This window comes from Neovison vison, chromosome 3, assembly GCF_020171115.1.
Source record: "Neovison vison isolate M4711 chromosome 3, ASM_NN_V1, whole genome shotgun sequence".
Lineage (NCBI taxonomy): Eukaryota > Metazoa > Chordata > Mammalia > Carnivora > Mustelidae > Neogale > Neogale vison.
In genome coordinates, this window is record NC_058093.1 from 190,854,648 (window position 1) to 190,873,329 (window position 18,682).

Here is an 18,682-nt window from a genome sequence, read left to right on the forward strand (position 1 = left end):
TAATCAATTCTGTTTGGTCATCCATGGCTTTCTCCAACCTAGCTATTGCCTGGATAATTGTTAGCCTGAATTCTCTTTCCGATATATTGTCTATGTTGATAGCCGTTAGCTCTGTTGCAGAAGGTCCATCCTCTGTATTTTTCTTCTGTTGGGCATTCCTCCTCCTAGTCTTTTTGGTGGGAGAAGACTGAACAGATGTAGCTGGATGTATCAACTCTGGTGCAGTCAAGGTGCACCCTGCAACACTTCTGAGCAATCAGGATTCCCCACCCAAACGAGAGACAAAAGAAAAGAAAAAGAAAAAGTAAAAAAGAAAAGAAGAAAAAGAAAAAGAAAAAAAAGAAAAAATAAGAGCGAGAGAGAGAGACAGGAAAGAAAGGGAAGATGAAAGAGAAGGTTCAGCCTAGATGGGCCCCAAGGTAAGATTTATGAAGTAGACAAAAAAAAAGAGGTAAAAAGATTGATACAATTATATAGCAAGAGAAAGAAAAAAATATATATATATGCAAATAAAGAAAGAACCTCGTCAAAAAGAACCACAAGTGTAAAATTTATATGCTGTGAGGACAAACTCAAAAAACACAGAAACACTGGTGGAAGAAATGGGAGAGTTCTTATAAATTCTCAGTGTGTGTGAGGAAGGTAGTTTTGATTCTTCCTGGATGTATCTTGATATCTTTGTTGAAGGACTCAACTTTCCTAAGATAAAGGGGATTACAAATTGTTTTACCTATAGGGGTAGTATTGATTAGGGAAAGGGGATTACTTTGAAGTTAACTCTATATGAATATTAGAGGATAAAAATAAAAAGGAATATACTAAACAAACTAAACTAAAATTTTAAAAAAAGGAATTCAAAAAATAAAAATGCAAAAGAAAAACATAGGTGTATGTATCAAAAAGTTCAGGTTAGAAATGTATTATGGAATTTGATGTACTGTACAGCTCGCTGTGATGGTTAATAGGTTGAAAAATTACCTATGTGTAAAATATATATATATATATATATATATATATATATATATGAATGAACCGGAATAGTGGAAACGAGTGAATAATACAAGTTTTCCTATGACGTAGTGCTGGTTCTCTTATAGTCCTTTTTTTTTTCTTTCTTGGTTTGTTTTCTGGGGGAGGCGCCTGCCACGTGGGTTGTCAGTCAATAATGTTTCCTGAATTGAGTCCCCCCGCCCCCCTCTAGGGGGTGGGCTCTGGGGAAACTGTTTTTTTCCAGGATTTTGTTCTCTGGCGTTTTTTTTTTTTGTTTTTGTTTTTTTTTTTTTGCTTGTTCACTTTTTTTCCTCTCACCCTGACCACCTTTGATGGTTTTTGTAGTATTAGAAGAAATCAAACCGCACCCTGATCTCCGTCTCAGAGAGAAGCCTCAGTCTGGGTGCAGAAGCTGAATAAATTCCCCCTTGGCCACTGGCAGCGCAGGTTCCAAGTTGCAGACACTGGGGGCGCAGGATCTTTTGCTCGTCCCCAAAGCCAAGGCAGTGGCGGCTGTCTGGGAGCTCCCGACCGCCAGAGAGGTTCCAAGCAGCGATCGCACACTGAGATTTTGCCACCGGCCCGGGCTGGGAGTGCCCGGCTTTCGCGCACCTCTTTTCAGAGGCGGCTGTGGGTCAGGCGCGCATCTGGGGCACTGAGAACAGGGCGCTGCTCCATAAGCCGCAGGCTGGGCTTTTGCGCACCTCTGTCCGGGGAAGAGTTTCGCGCGCACGGCTTAGGCTTTGAAACAATGGCGCGGGTCAAGGAGCACCGGCCAGGCCTCAGTAACCCAGGGGAGCTCGAGCGACGTGCATGCGCGTCTCAAGCTTTGTGGTAGGGCTAGCGCGCGTTCTGCAGACCGGCAGGGCTCCCATCCCCTCACAGGAGCCGGAACCCACATGCTCTGGGGGGCGCTGGTGGCTTAGGGACCAGGAGCTGGTTTCTCCTCAACACTCTCTCTGCCTCCCCACCGGGGAGGCCGTCTGGGACCGGGGACTTAAGCCCCTGTCCCTAGCCGCCCCGATTCCCACAATTTCCCCCCGCGATCCTTTGCTCTTTTGGAGTGCTTTCAACCAGTCTCCAAGTTAATGCTGGTCCCCAGACGCAGGGCACTCTCGCTCGTATTGGGGTATTACTTTCCCACCGGTCGCCACTGGTGGCTTCCTCCCCCTTTTGTTTATCTTCCGATATCAGTCCGCCGTTCCCATTATGCTTTACCTGCTCACTGGCGTCTTCTGCCCCTGTAGAGATCCAGACGTGTCTAATTCTGATCTCAGGCTGATTTCATGGGTGATCGGAGTTCTTTGGTAGGTAATCAGCTCACTTTGGGGTACCAGCTGAAAAGACGCCTCTTCCTACTACCCCGCCATCTTGTACCCCTCACTACATAGGTTTTTGAAGACCATTAGTGACAACATAGAATCTCTAAGGGCTCCAGTGAGAGCAAATCTGGCAGAAGTTAAAATTTCTATCAACGTGATCCAATCTAATCTAAGTACTCTAACAGCTAGGGTAAGAAAAGGCAAAAGATCAACTTTCTGATCTAGAAAGCAATGGATAGAAAAGAAGAATAAGGAGGAGGCCTGGAACAAATAGCTTATAAGCCAAGAAAACAGACTTAGGCTAATAAATGATGCTATGAAATGTTGCAGTGTCAAAAATATTGGGAATGGTGGGGGTGTAGAAAGAGAGAACAGTAGAAAATATAGTTGAATAAATCCTGGATGAGAAGTTTCCTAATCTGGAGAATGGAGGGAGTGTTTATGTCCTAGAAGCAAAACGGACACCACCCAAGAACAAAGAGACTAGGAAGATGTCCAGACTCATAAATGTGAAATTCCTGATTTATAAAATCAGAATATGTCTTGAGGGTAGCTAGAGAGAAGAGACCCCTTCATACAGAGGGAGGACCATCAGAATAATGTCACACCTCTCCCCAGGAACCTGGCAAGCCAGAAAGGCTGGCAAGACGTATTCAGGGCAATAAATGAGAACAACATTCATCCAAGAATATTTTATCCAGCCAGGCTGACATTCAAAATGGATGGAGAGATAAAGAGCTTCCAAGACAGGCAAGGTTTAAAAGTGTACATGACTACCAAGCTGGCACTACAAGAAATGTTAAGGGGGGAGGTTCTATAAAAGAACAAGAAACCACAGAGTGACAAAGAACAGAAATTTACAGTGACAATCTATGGAAACAAGAACTTCATAGGCAACATGATGTCAATAAAAATATATATTTCAATAATAGCTCTTAATGTGAATGGCCTAAATGCTCCCATAAAATGGCACAGGGTAGCAGATTGGATAAATTGACAGGACCTGTACATACACTGTCTAAAGGAGACCCTTCTGGAACCTAAAGATAGATCCAGACTGAAAGTGAAGGGATGGAGAACCATATTTCATGGCAACGGACCTCAAAAGAAAGCTGGTGTAGCAATTCTCATATCAGATAAATTAGATTTTAAACAAAAGTCATTATTCAGAGATGCAGAAGGAAACTACATCATTCTTCATGGGTCTATCCACCAAGATGATCTAACAATTGTAAATATTTATGCCCCCAGTATGGGAGCAGCCCACTACATCAGCCAACTGCTAATCAAAATATTCAGATTGATATTAATAATTAATAGTATGGAATCTTAACATGCCATACCACATGTAATAGATGGATCAACCAAGCAGATACTCAATAAAGTAATAAGAGCTTTGAATGACACATTGGATCAGATGGACCTCATAGATATATACAGAGCATTCCACTCAAGTGCACATGGAACTTTCTTCAGAATAGACCACATACAGAGTAAAAAATCAGGGCTCAACCACTACCAAAAGATTTAGATTATTGTCTGCCCATTCGCACACCACAATGCTTTAAAAATGGAGCTCAACCACAGGAAAAACTTTGGAAGGAATTCAAACACTTGGAAGCTAAAGACAACACTGCTTAAGAACGTTTGGATCAACTAGGAAGTCAAATAAGAACTTAAACAATTCATGGAACCAATGAGAATGAAGACTTATAGGTAGAAAACCTATGGGATATGGCAAAGGTGGTCCAAAGGGGGAAATAGATAGCCATCCAAGCCTCACTCAAAAAAATGATAAATCCCAAATACACTAGCTCTCTTTTCACCTTAAAGAACTGGAAAATCAAAAACAAATTAAGCCAACCGCATGCATAAGAAGGGAAATAATCAAGATTAGAGAAGTGGTCAATGAGATAGAATCTAGAGATACAGTGGAACACATCAAAAAATCAAGAAGATGGTTCTTTGAACGAATCAGTAAGCTCAATAAAGCAAACTAATCCAAAGGAAAAGAGAGAGGACCCAAATTAATAAAATTATAAATGAAAGGGGAGATATCATGACTAAAACAAAGGAAATAGAAACAATCATCAGAAATTAGCAACAGTTTTACGCCAATAAGTTAAGCAATCTAGGAGTACTGGATACATTCCTGGAAACAAACTTCCAAGACTGAAATAGGAAGAAACTGACAACCTGAATAGAGTAATATCTAGTAACGAGACTGAAGCAGCGATCAAAAACCACCCAAAAAAACAAGAGCACAGGACCTAACGGATTCCCTGGGGATTCTACCAAACATTCACAAGAAGTAATACCTGTTTTCTTGAATATTCTTTCTTCAGATTCTCTTGAAAATTCATTAAAGAAACAGAAGGAAAACTTCCAGACTCATTCTATGAAGCCAGCATTACCCTTTTCCCACAAACCAGGCAAAGACCCCATCAAAAAGGAGAATTTTAGACCAATATCCCTGATAAATATGGATGCCAAGTTTCTCAACAAGATCCTAGCTATTAGGATCGAACAGTACTTTAAAAAGATTTTCCGCCATGACCAGGTGGGGTTTATCCCTGCGATGCAGGGTTGGTTCAGCACTTGCAAATGACTGTGATATAACGAATCAATAAGAGAAGAGAGAAAAAGCACATGGTCCTCTCAATTGATGCAGAAATAGCATTTGACAAAGTACAGCATCTGTTTATGATTAAAAGCATTCACAGTATAGGGATTGAGGGAAAATTCCTAAATTTCATCAAATCTATCTATGAAAAACCCACAGCAAATAACATTGTCAATGGGGAAAGCTGGCAGCTTTCCCTGTGAGATCAGAAACACGAAAAGGATGCTCACTCTCACCACTATTGTTCAACATAGTGTTAAAAGTCCTAGCAACAGCAATCAGACAACAAAGAGAAATAAAAAAAAAAATTCAAATTGGCAATGAAGTAGTCAAACACTCATTCTTCACAGATGACCTGATACTTTAATATGGAAAACCCAAAGACTCCACCTGCAAACTACTAGAATTTATACAGCAATTCAGCAATGTGCAGGATGCAAAACCAATGTAAAGACATTGGTTGGTTTCCTATACATTAACAATGAAAATATAGAAAGGGAAATTGGAGAATCGATTTCATTTACTATGGCACCAAAAACCATAAGATACCTGGGAAAAAACCTAACCAAAGGGGTAAAGGATGTACACTGGAGGATCTCCCTGATGAAATCTTCCTGATGGCTAATAAAAATGAGCAGTTTTTTTTTTTTCCTCCTGTTTGTTATCATTTGTATGTCTGCTTTGGAGAAACATCTATTAATGTCTTCTGCCCTTATTATTTTTTTTAATGTGATTATCAGTTTTTTGAGTTTTCAGGTTGAGGTGTTCTTTATAAATCTTTGATATCAGCCTCTTGTCTGTCGTGTCATTTGCAAATGTATTTTCCAGTTCTGTACGTTACCTCTTTGTTTTGTTGACTCTTCCCTTTGCTGTGCAGAATTTTTTGATCTCAGTGAAGTCCCAAAATTTCATTTTCACTTTTTTCTTCCTTTGCCTTTGGAGACATGTCTTGAGAGAAGTTGCTGTGGCCCATGTCAAAGTGGTTACTATCAATGTTATCCTCTAGGATTCTGATGAATTCTTGCCACACATTGAGTTCTTTTAACCATTTTCAGTTTATCTTTGTGTATGGTGTGATAGCATGGTCGAGTGCCTTCTTCTACACATAGCTCTCCAATTTTCTCAGCAGCATTTATTGAAGAGGCTGTCTTTTTTCCACTGGGTATTTTTTCCTGTTTTGTCAAAGATTTTTTTATCATAAAGCTGTGGGTCCATCTCTGGACTCTCTACTCTGTTCTACTGTCAATATGTCTGTTTTTGTGTCAGTACCATGCTGTCTTGATGACCACAGTTTTGTAGTAAAGCTTGAAATCAGGTAGTGTAATAGCCCCAGGTTTGTTTTTGTTTTTGTTTTTGTTTTTTCAACATTTCCTTAGCAGTATGTTGTCTCTTCTGGCTCCCTACAAATTTGAGGACTGCTTATTCCAGCACTTTGAAACATGCTGGTGGAGTTTTGATCGGGATGGTATTGGAAATATAGACTCCTCTAGGTAGTATAGGCATTTTAACAATGTTTATTCTTCCGATCTGAGAGCAGAGAATGCTTTTCCATCTTTTTGTGTCTTCTTCAGTTTCTTTCATGAGTGTTCTGTGGTTCCTTGAGTACAGATCCTTTACCTTTTTGGCTAGGTTTATTCCAAGGTATCTTATGGTTTTTGGTGCTATAGTAAATGGAATCAATTCTCTAATTTCCCCCTTTATATTTTCATTGTTAGTGTATAAGAAACCAAGTGATTTCTGTACATTGATTTTTTAAAGATTTTATTCATTGATTTGACAGATGGAGACCACACATAGGCAGAGAAGCAGGCAGAGAGAGAGGGGGAAGCAGGCTTCATGCTGAGCAGAGAGCACATTGTGGGACTCGATCCCAGGACCCTGGGATGATGACCTAAGCTGAAGGCAGAGGCTTTAACCCACTGAGCCACCCAGGCACCCCTGTACATTGGTTTTGTATCCTGCACATTGCTGATTTGCTGTGTAAGTTCTAATAGTCTCGGTTTTCCATATAAAGTATCATGTCATCTGTCAAAAGAGAGAGTTTGACTTATTCTTTGCCAATTTGAGTACATTTTATTTCTCTTTGTTGTCTGATTGCTGTTGCTAGGACATTTAATACTATGTTGAACAGTAGTGGTGTGAGTGGGCATCTTTCATGTTCCTGATCTCAAAGGGAAGGCTGTCAACTTTTCCCCATTGAGAATGATATTTGTTGTGGGTTTTTCATAGATAGATTTGATAAAGTTGAGGAATTTTCCCTCTATCCCTATACTCTGAATGGTTTTAATTAGAAACGGATGCTGGATTTTGTCAAATGCTATTTCTGCATCAATTGAGTGGAACAGGTTGTTTTCCTCTCTTCTTTTATTGATTTGTTCTATCACAATGTTTAATTTGCAAATGTCGAACCATGCTTGCATCCCAGGGATAAATCCAACCCGTCTGTGGTGCATACTACTCTCAATGTACTGTCGGATCTTATTAATTACAATCTGGTTGAGAATCTTGACATCTATATTCATCAGGGGTATTGTTCTGAAATTCTCCTCTTTGTTGGGGTCTTTGCCTGGTTTGGGGATCAGGGAAATTCTGGATTAATAAAAAGCAGTTTCCCTGGACAAATGTTGCTTGCAGTTTTAGTAGGACTGTGGTGCAGAGAGGAGCTGGAGCTCCTATGACCCCTGAGACAGTGGCTGCAGCCATGCTCTGCCAGTGGAAGTTGGCAGAGGGGGAGTCTATGTGTTCTGGGCCACCCAGAGGGGAATAGACTGAGGCCTTTCTCTGAGGTGGAATTCTGGGTACAGTTTGCTTTTCTCTAAACTTTCAAAGAACTGTCTTTCCTCTTGATAGCCATTATATTTGGAGAAGCAATCCAGTTGTTCCCATATAGTGATCAAAAGACTAACTTTAATGCATCTGGTTGGGGTCTCACCTCAGTCAGCACCTCCAGGAAATAAACCTGAACAGAGTGAAGCCCAGCTCAGGCAGCTCATGGTTCTAATAAATGCTGCATTACTATCCCTTCTCATAGTATAAACATTTCATCTCTGTCTTCCACAGAGGAGTGTTTCCTGCTCTCAAAAACACTCACTGAGATGTTAGAGGAAAGAACCATACATTCTGCAGGCCAATGCCAACAAATGAAAGTGGATACTTGAAATAATTAGCAATATAATTCAGGTCTCCCCAAAAGATATTCAAGGACCAGCACGGCAGGAATACTCTCTATCATGGTTGCTGTTCTTATATTGCATTGCTTGGAGAATTCTTTTTTTTTTAAAGATTTTATTTATTTGTCAGAGAGAGAGGGAGAGAGAGCGAGCACAGGCAGACAGAGAGGCAGGCAGAGGCAGAGGGAGAAGCAGGCTCCCTGCCGAGCAAGGAGCCCGATGCGGGACTCGATCCCAGGATGCTGGGATCATGACCTGAGCTGAAGGCAGCTGCTTAACCAACTGAGCCACCCAGGCGTCCCTGCTTGGAGAATTCTTGACACAACAATGAGTGGGCAGGAAATAGACTAAAATTTAATCTCTGAAGGACACCAGTTCAGGAAAATAATTAGCTTTGTGTATTTAGCATCCACTTAAAACTACGGGAAGATGTTTATTCTCCACAGTAAGATCAGGCTGTATTCTATTTCTTCATATCTTATTTGGTCCATCAGCAGCACTACCGCCATTCAAGGAGGGAAGTGGGATGGAGATCTAGGTTTCAGATGACTTTGAAGTTACAGTAAATGAATTATTACACATCGACCCAGACATTAAAGAATGGAGTTTTAAAATGAGCAGGAATTTAGGATATTTTCAGAATATATTTCTTGGTCATTTATTAAAAGCCAAGCATGGCATCAAATTTAACCCTAAACATTAGACTGTAAATTTGCTTTGAACCAACAATATAAATGCTTCCACTAGATGACCACTCTGTTTCCACTGATGTGTTGTTTCTAAATCCCACTAGACTGGAGAAAATGTCTCATTCACATTTGCAGTTTCAGAAATTGGCACAGCCGTCCACCATAGTGCAGGTTCTCTGGAACGTTTACAGGATGAATGCTGGCATAAAACTTTGCAGGCCTTCTGTGCAATGCCTTCTGCGATCTTTCCAAAGTCTCTTTTATGTAGAAATCATTCTGCTTCTGAAATTTCTAAGAAAAAATTTGGAATAAGTTCTCCCCATTTTAATATTTGTGTTTTATATGCATGGTCAATGAGCTTCTTTTAAAACAAAATGGAAAATATTTTTTTAACTAAGCCTTGGTTATCCATAGAGAATGTTGCTGAGGCTATGAAGGCCTCATTAATCAGTGTTTTGCAGATGTACGCTTTTTATTATTTTAATAGGCCCCACAGCTCAGATATGTGAGCTGTGTGAAGCTCAGCCATTGCATAAATCTGGAAATTGACTGTTTGCTACCAACCAAGGTGTTGCATGATGGCGTCAGTGCAGAGGCTAGTGTTCCCCCAAGCACCTCATCAACAGACTGATAATGCACAAATAACCTCCATTACCAAGATTCTGTCAGGCTTCAGGTGCTTTGTTTTGTTTTTGTATTTTTAATGTAAAATATGTAGCAAAGGGAAGGTCCACAGTTGGGAGCCATTTTCTCAAGCCATGAAGCCACCATCATGAAGAACTAGATCATATCATTGCTACCACATCCTTCATTGATGCCAGGCTTTGCAAGCATGAGTTGCTTTTGTTTTGAACACTTGCTCTACCAAACAACACAAGGAAAATCACCCTGCATTAAAATAAACTCACATTATGGTGGCTTCAAACAACATAGCCGCTATGATTCCCTGCATTCTTCTCATTAAGGACCTGAGCCTGCGCAGTGGCCAGTACTTGCAGAATTGCTACTACCTCTGGAAGTGGGAGGAGAGTCTTCAAGTGCCCCTAGGAATAAACATGATACTGCCATTCACATTTTATTGGCCAAAGTAAAGAACAAGGGGATTGCCATTTTCACTGCTTACTAGAGTACAAAAATTTGGGAATACATTAATAAATAGCACTAAGGTATGTCACATTTCAGCTGATAAATAAAAATTTATCTTAAAAAAGTACTTAATCCCAATATAGTCTACCTGTCTTAACCATCTCTTAAAACACATTTCTAAATATATGCTGTACAAAATACAAGGAAAAGATCTGTATTAGCATTCTGTTTCTATTAATTTTGCTTGTATTTGCCATAATTTTTCTTGTTTACTGTCTGACATTAAAACCACTTGCCATAGGAAGATTCACCAAAGATCCTGTATTAGGGTTCCCCATTATGGTAGGTGGTTGTATTTTCTTCACAAGAGATGTGTGAATTTTTTTTCCAGTTTATTCATTTCAGAAAAACAGTATTCATTATTTTTTCACAACACCCAGTGCTCCATGCAAGCTGTGCCCCACCACCTGGTACCCCACCACCTGTTACCCCAACCTCCCATCCCCCCGCCACTTCAAACCCCTCAGATTGTTTTTCAGAGTCCATAGTCTCTCATGGTTCACCTCCCCTTCCAATTTACCCAAAAGCACATACCCTCCCCAATGTCCATAACCTTACCCCCCTTCTCCCAACCCCCCTCCCCCAGCAACCCACAGTTTGTTTCGTGAGATTATTAGTCACTTATGGTTTGTCTCCCTCCCTATCCCATCTTGTTTCATGGATTCTTCTCCCACTTAAGCCCCCATGTTGCATCACCACTTCCTCATATCAGGGAGATCATATGACAGTTGTCTTTCTCCACTTGACATATTTCGCTAAGCATCATACGCTCTAGTTCCATCCATGTTGTCGCAAATGGCAAGATTTTGTTTCTTTTGATGGCTGCATAGTATTCCATTATGTATATATACCACATCTTCTTTATCCATTCATCTATTGATGGACATCTAGGTTCTTGCCATAGTTTGGCTATTGTGCACATTGCTGCTATAAACATGCGGGTGCACGTGCCCCTTTGGATCACTACGTTTGTATCTTTAGGGTAAATTCCCAGTAGTGCAGTTGCTGGGTCATAGGGCAGTTCTATTTTCAACATTTGGAGGAACCTGCATGCTGTTTTCCAGAGTGGTTGCACTAGCTTGCATTCCCACCAACAGTGTAAGAGGGTTCCCCTTTCTCTGCATCCTCGCCAGCATCTGTCATTTCCTGAATTGTTGATTTTAGCCATTCTGACAGGTGTGAGGTGATATCTCATTGTGGTTTTGATTTGTATTTCCCTGATGCCGAGTGGTATGGAGCACTTTTTCATGTGTCTGTTGGTCATCTGGATGTCTTCTTTGCAGAAATGTCTGTTCATGTCCTCTGCCCATTTTTTGATTGGATTATTTGTTCTTTGGGTGTTGAGTTTATTAAGTTCTTTATAGATTTTGGACACTAGTCCTTTATCTGATATGTCGTTTGCAAATATCTTCTCCCATTCTGTCAGTTGTCTTTTGATTTTGTTAACTGTTTCCTTTGCTGTGCAAAATCTTTTGATCTTGATGAAATCCCAACAGTTCATTTTTGCCTTTGCTTCCCTTGCCTTTGGCGATGTTCCTAGGAAGATGTTGCTGCGGCTGAGGTCGAAGAGGTTGCTGCCTGTGTTCTCCTCAAGGATTTTGATGGATTCCTTTCTCACATTGAGGTCCTTAATCCATTTTGAGTGTATTTTTGTGTGTGGTGTAAGGAAATGGTCCAATTTCATTTTTCTGCACGTGGCTGTCCAATTTTCCCAACACCATTTATTAAAGAGGCTGTCTTTTTTCCATTGGACATTCTTTCCTGCTTTGTCAAAGGTTAGTTGACCATAGAGTTGAGGGTCTATTTCTGGGCTCTCTATTCTGTTCCATTGGTCTATGTGTCTGTTTTTGTGCCAGTACCATGCTGTCTTGATGATGACAGCTTTGTAATAAAGCTTGAGGTCCAGAATTGTGATGCCACCAACTTTGGCTTTCTTTTTCAATATCCCTTTGGCTATTTGGCTATTTCTGGTTCCATATAAATTTTAAGATTATTTTTTCCATTTCTTTGAAAAAGATGGATGGTACTTTGATAGGAATTGCATTAAATGTATAGATTGCTTTATGTAGCATAGACATTTTCACAATATTTATTCTTCCAATCCAGGAGCATGGAACATTTTTCCATTTCTTTGTGTCTTCCTCAATTTCTTTCATGAGTACTTTATAGTTTTCTGAGTATAGATTCTTAGCCTCTTTGGTTAGGTTTATTCCTAGGTATCTTATGGTTTGGGGTGCAATTGTAAATGGGATTGACTCCTTAATTTCTCTTTATTCTGTCTTGTTGTTTGTGTAGAGAAATGCAACTGATTTCTGTGCTTTGATCTTATATCCTGACACTTTACTGAATTCCTGTACAAGTTCTAGCAGTTTTGGAGTGGGGTCTTCTGGGTTTTCCACATAGAGTATCATATCATCTGCAAAGAGTGATAATTTGACTTCTTCTTTGCCGATTTGGATGCCTTTAATTTCCTTTTTTTGTCTGATTACTGAGGCTCGGACTTCTAGTACTATGTTGAATAGCAGTGGTGTTAATGGACATCCATGCCTTGTTCCTGACCTTAGTGGAAAAGCTTTCAGTTTTTCTCCATTGAGAATGATATTTGCAGTGGGTTTTTCATAGATGGCTTTGATGATATTGAGGTATGTGCCCTCTATCCCTACACTTTTTTAGAGTTTTGATCAGGAAGGGATGCTGTACTTTGTCAAATGCTTTTTCAGCATCTATTGAGAGTATCATATGGTTCTTGTTCTTTCTTTTATTGAGGTGTTGTACCACATTGACTGATTTGCGGATGTTGAACCAACCTTGCAGCCCTGGGATAAATCCCACTTGGTCGTGGTGAATAATCCTTTTAATGTACTGTTGAATCCTATTGGCTAGTATTTTGGAGAAAATATTCGCATCTGTGTTCATCAAGGATATTGGTCTATAGCACTCTTTTTTGATGGGATGCTTGTCTGGTTTGGGGATCAAGGTGATGCTTGCCTCATAAAATGAGTTTGGGAGTTTTCCTTCCATTTCTATTTTTTGGAGCAGTTTCAGGAGAATAGGAATTAGTTCTTCTTTAAATGTTTGGTAGAATTCCCCCAGGAAGCCGTCTGGCCCTGGGCTTTTTTTGGTTTGGAGATTTTTAATGAATGTTTCAATCTCCTTACTGGTTATGGGTCTGTTCAGGCTTTCTATTTCTTCCGGGTTCAATTTGGGTAGTTTATATGTTTCTAGGAATGCATCCATTTCTTCCAGATTGTCAAATTTGTTGGTGTAGAGTTGCTCATAGTATGTTCTTATAATAGTTTGTATTTCTTTGGTGTTAGTTGTGATCTCTCCTCTTTCATTCATGATTTTATTTATTTGGATCCTTTCTCTTTTCTTTTTGATAAGTCTGGCCAGGAGTTTATCAATTCGATTAATTCTTTCAAAGAACCAGCTCCTAGTTTCATTGATTTGTTCTATTGTGGTTTTTTTTGGTTTCTATTTCATTGATTTCTGCTCTGATCTTTATGATTTCTCTTCTCCTGCTGGGCTTAGGGTTTCTTTCTTGTTCTTTCTCCAGCTCCTTTAGGTATAGGGTTATGTTGTGAACCTGAGACCTTTCTTGTTTCTTGTGAAAAGCTTATACCGCTATATAATTTCCTCTCAGGACTGCCTTTGTTGTGACCCACATATTTTGAACCATTGTATTTTCATTATCATTTGTTTCCATAATTTTTTTCAATTCTTCTTTAATTTCCCGGTTGACCCATTCATTCTTTAGAAGCATGCTGTTTAGTCTCCATGTATTTGGGTTCCTTCCAAACTTCCTCTTCTGGTTGAGTTCTAGCTTCAGAGCACTGTGGTCTGAAAATATGCAGGGAATCATTCCAATCTTTTGATACCGGTTGAGTCCTGATTTAGGACCGAGGATTTGATCTATTCTGGAGAATGTTCCATGTGCACTAGAGAAAAATGTGTATTCTGTTCCTTGGGATGAAATGTTCTGAATATATCTGTGATGTCCATCTCATCCAGTGTATCATTTAAGGCCTTTATTTCCCTGTTGATCTTTTGCTTGGATGACCTGTCCATTTCAGTGAGGGGAGTGCTAAAGTCCCCTACTATTATTGTATTATTGTTGATGTGTTTCTTTGATTTTGTTATTAATTGGTTTATATAGTTGGCTGCTTCCACGTTGCGGGCATAGATATTTAAAATTGTTAGATCTTCTTGTTGGACAGACCCTTTGAGTATGATATAGTGTCCTTCCTCATCTCTTATTATAGTCTTTGGCTTAAAATCTAATTGATCTGATATAAGGATTGCCACTCCTGCTTTTTTCTGATGTCCATTAGCATGGTAAATTCTTTTCCACCCCCTCACATTAAGTCTGGAGGTGTCTTCGGGTTTAAAATGAGTTTCTTGGAGGCAACATATAGATGGGTTTTGTTTTTTTATCCATTCTGATACCCTGTGTCTTTTGATTGGGGCATTTAGCCCATTAACATTCAGGGTAACTATTGAGAGATATGATTTTAGTGCCATTGTATTGCCTGTAAGGTGACTGTTACTGTATATTGTCTCTGTTCCTTTCTGATCTACCACTTGTAGGCTCTCTCTTTGCTTAGAGGACCCCTTTCAGTATTTCCTGTAGAGCTGGTTTGGTGTTTGCAAATTCTTTCAGTTTCTGTTTGTCCTGGAAGCTTTTAATCTCTCCTTCTATTTTCAATGATAGCCTAGCTGGATATAGTATTCTTGGCTGCATGTTTTTCTCGTTTAGTGCTCTGAAAATGTCATGCCAGCTCTTTCTGGACTGCCAGGTCTCTGTGGATAAGTCCGCTGACAATCTAATACTTTTACCATTGTATGCTACAGACTTCTTTTCCCGGGCTGCTTTCAGGATTTGCTCTTTGTCACTAAGGCTTGTGAATTTTACTATTAGGTGACGGGGTGTGGGCCTATTCTTATTGATTTTGAGGGGCGTTCTCTGAAACTCCTGAATTTTGATGCTCGTTCCCTTTGTCATATTGGGGAAATTCTCCCCAATAATTCTTTCCAGTATACCTTCTGCTCCCCTCTCTCTTTCTTCTTCTTCTGGAATCCCAATTCTTCTAATGTTGTTTCGTCTTATGGTGTCACTTATCTCTCGAATTCTCCCCTCATGGTCCAGTAGCTGTTTGTCCCTCTTTTGCTCAGCTTCTTTATTCTCTGTCATTTGGTCTTCTATATCGCTAATTCTTTCTTCTGCCTCATTTATCCTAGCAGTCAGAGCCTCCATTTTTTATTGAACCTCATTAATAGCTTTTCTGATTTCAACTTGGTTAGATTTTAGTTCTTTTATTTCTCCAGAAAGGGCTTTTATATCTCTGGAGAGGGTTTCTCTAATATCTTCCATGCCTTTTTCAAGCCCGGCTACAACCTTGAGAATTGTCATTTTGAAGTCTAGATCTGACATATTACCAATGTCTGTATTGATTAGGTCCCTAGCCTTCAGTACTGCCTCTTGTTCTTTTTTTTGTTGTGAATTTTTCCGCCTTGTCATTTTGTCCAGCTAAGAGTATATGAAGGAGCAAGTAAAATACTAAAAGGGTGGCAACAATCCCAGGAAAATTTGTTTTAACCAAATCAGAAGTAATTCCAAATTGTGAGGGGGGATTTCTCCCCCCTCACGATTGGGTGAGGGATCTCCTCTGATTGGTATCTCTTCTGATTGGGATCTCCCAATCTCTTCTGATTGGGATCTCTTCTGATTTGGGGATAAAAAGAAGTTCAAAAAGAAAGAAAAGAAAAGAAAAAAATAAGAATTAAAAAAAGAGATTGAATTAAAAATTCAATCAAGAATTAAAAAAAATAATTTAAAAAAGTGATTAAAGAGATTGGAACCTCTACTGATTTGGGGATAAAAAGAGGTTCAAAAATAAAGAAAGAAAAAAAAAGAAAAAATATTTAAAAAAAGAAAACGAATAAATAAAAGTATAAATATATATATATTTAATATATATATTAATAAAGAAAGAAAAAAAAAGAAAAAATATTTAAAAAAAGAAAACGAATAAATAAAAGTATTTTATATATAAATATATATATTTATACTTTTTATCTAATATATATATTTATTTAATAATATATATATATATAATATATATATTTATCTAATATATATATAGATAAACTAGTTTAAAAACGTCAAAAAAGAAAAGGGTAAAAGTTAAAAAAAATTTAGCAGAAGAAGAGAAAAAAATGAAAAAGAAAAAAATTAAATTAACTGCAAGACTAAAAAATCACAGGGAGAAAGCCATGAGTTTCGTGCTTTCCTTTCTCCTCCTCTGGAATTCTGCTGATCTCTCCTTGGTATTGAAACTGCACTCCTTGGTAGGTGAACTTGGTCTTGCCTGTATTTCTTGTTTATCTTCTGGGGGAGGGGCCTGTTGTAGTGATTCTCAAGTTCTTTGCCCCAGGCGGAATTGCACCGCCCTTACCAGGGGCCGGGTTGAGTGATCCGCTTGGCTTTGCTTTCAGGAGCTTTTGTTCCCTGAGTGCTTTCCTTAGAGTTCTGAGGACGGGAATACAAATGGTGGCCTCCTGGTCTCCGGCCCCGAGGAGCCAAGAGCCCTGGGCCCCGCTCCCCAAGGCGCCCTCAGCGAACAGCTCCCAGTAACTCCTGTCTGCCTAACCTCCGGCCGCACTCTGAGCTCACCGAGCCTGCGACCGGTTCAAGGCAACACCAAGCTGCGAGCTTACTGTCAGCTCTGTCTCTGTAGCCGGCCTTCCCGTTCCAATATCCGCAAGCTCTGCAACACTCAGACACCCCCGATTTTTCTGTGACTCTGAGAGACCTGAGGCCACTCCGAACCCGCGTGGGCTTCTCGCCAGTTTAGCCTATGGAGCGATGTCCCTCAGTGGAACAGACTTTTAAAAGTCCTGATTTTGTGCTCCGTTGCTCCGCCGCTTGCCGGGAGCCGGCCCCTCCCCCCGGGGTCTATCGTCCCATCGCTTTGGATTCACTTCTCCGCCAGTCCTACCTTTCAGAAAGTGGTTGTTTTTCTGTTTCTAGAATTGCTATTCTTCTCTTCGATCTGCCGATGGATTTGCAGGTGTTTGCAATCTTTAGATAAGCTCTCTAGTTGATCTCTTGCTAGCTGAAGTAGTCTCAGCCTGCTACTTCTCCGCTATCTTGACTCCTTGCCTCCATGTGTATTTTTCTTTTCCCCTCCATGGCTTTTTGATGCCACCCTTCCTTTAGTTGGTTTAATAGATACAAACTCCAGTGTGAGCAGACATCTGACATCCATCCTTACTCAGGAGCTGGATAGCTCGAATCAGCCGCTCCACACTGAAGCTGCCTTCTGAGTGGCACTGAATTTAACCATAGCTTGTGTTTACAATTCTGTCCTCACCCTCAAGGTCTCCATGGCCTCTTAATTGGTAATTCTTGAGCCACATCAGAGTATTATGCCTTCCTCATAGAAGGAAGAAGTGCCGGTCAGTCTTCAAAGAAAGCCCACATGAGGATCAATCTGCTCGGCCCTGGAGGGAACCCCGATTTGTAGGCTGCCCTGGCCACTAGTGCTGTGTCTGACAGAGCCTGAGCCCCGACTTTGTCAGCCACCAAGAAACCTGGGACCATATCCAGGATGTGAGACCGGTCATGGCTCAAGTCCATCATCTCTACCCATCCTTGGTATTCAGGCATCTGTCCCTAGACCTTTGCTGGAATCCGGATCAATGGGGGAACCTAGAGTACAATAGAGAATTCCTCCTTCCCCATAGCAGGAAACCTGTCTGTTGGGATGGGTGTGGAGCCCTCAGAGTGGGAGCCAGGGATATCCCCAATGAGACCACGCCCACTCCTGAGGGCCATTATAGGAACAAACAGTCATTGTGACCCTCAGCCTGAGCATGCTTTCAAACAAGCCCTCTCAGTTTCACCACCACGCATTGTAGGCCCGGTATGCCCCTAGGCCCAAAACCTAACCCTTGGTGGGATTTTTCCAGGCTCCCTGACCCAGTGCCCGTCTAGGTAATTTCCATTTTGGGCCACGCCTAATACGGAAAGCAGCACTCTTCCCTTCCCCGAAAAAGCCACTAAACTATTGGGAGCTGCCAGGATCCTTAGAGAGGTAAAGTGTCCTATGGACCCATGAGACCATACCTACATTCCGAGGCCTTCGTGGACACACAATCCAGATAGAAAATCCTTTTCTACTGTCTTCGAGTCACCCATATTATAGTTCCTGATGAACTGTCCATCAGGTCTATGCATTGAGCATGTGTTCACCATGCCACTAACCCTAACCTGAGTTTGTGTTTGCAGAATTCTCTCCCAAAACCATGTCTCAAATGCCCTGATGTATGGGCTCTCTAGAGCCACATCATAGGACTGTGCCTGCCATCGCCAAGGAAAATTTGCCCGTCGCAGTTTCCCAAACCCTCCAAAATAGGAGAAACCTGCAAGGCCCCTGAGCCCACCCCCTTATTGGAGGCTTCTCTGGTCCCATATGCGCAGTCTGTACACCTGATCACAAACATCCAGACAGACAACCAAGTCAGTGTTCCTGAGTAAGACGATTGAACCTGAGATGCCCCTAGGACATCATTGGAAACCTAGATTAGGTTTGCAGGCGCCTGTCCTCAAGAATGGATCACAATGCTGAATTGTTACCAGGGAGATCTTAGAATATGCTGGTGGCTAACATGCCTGGCAGGATTCTCCTACCCTGAGTATTTGGCACAGGTCGAAGAGCACTGTTTCCCTGGAATACCAAC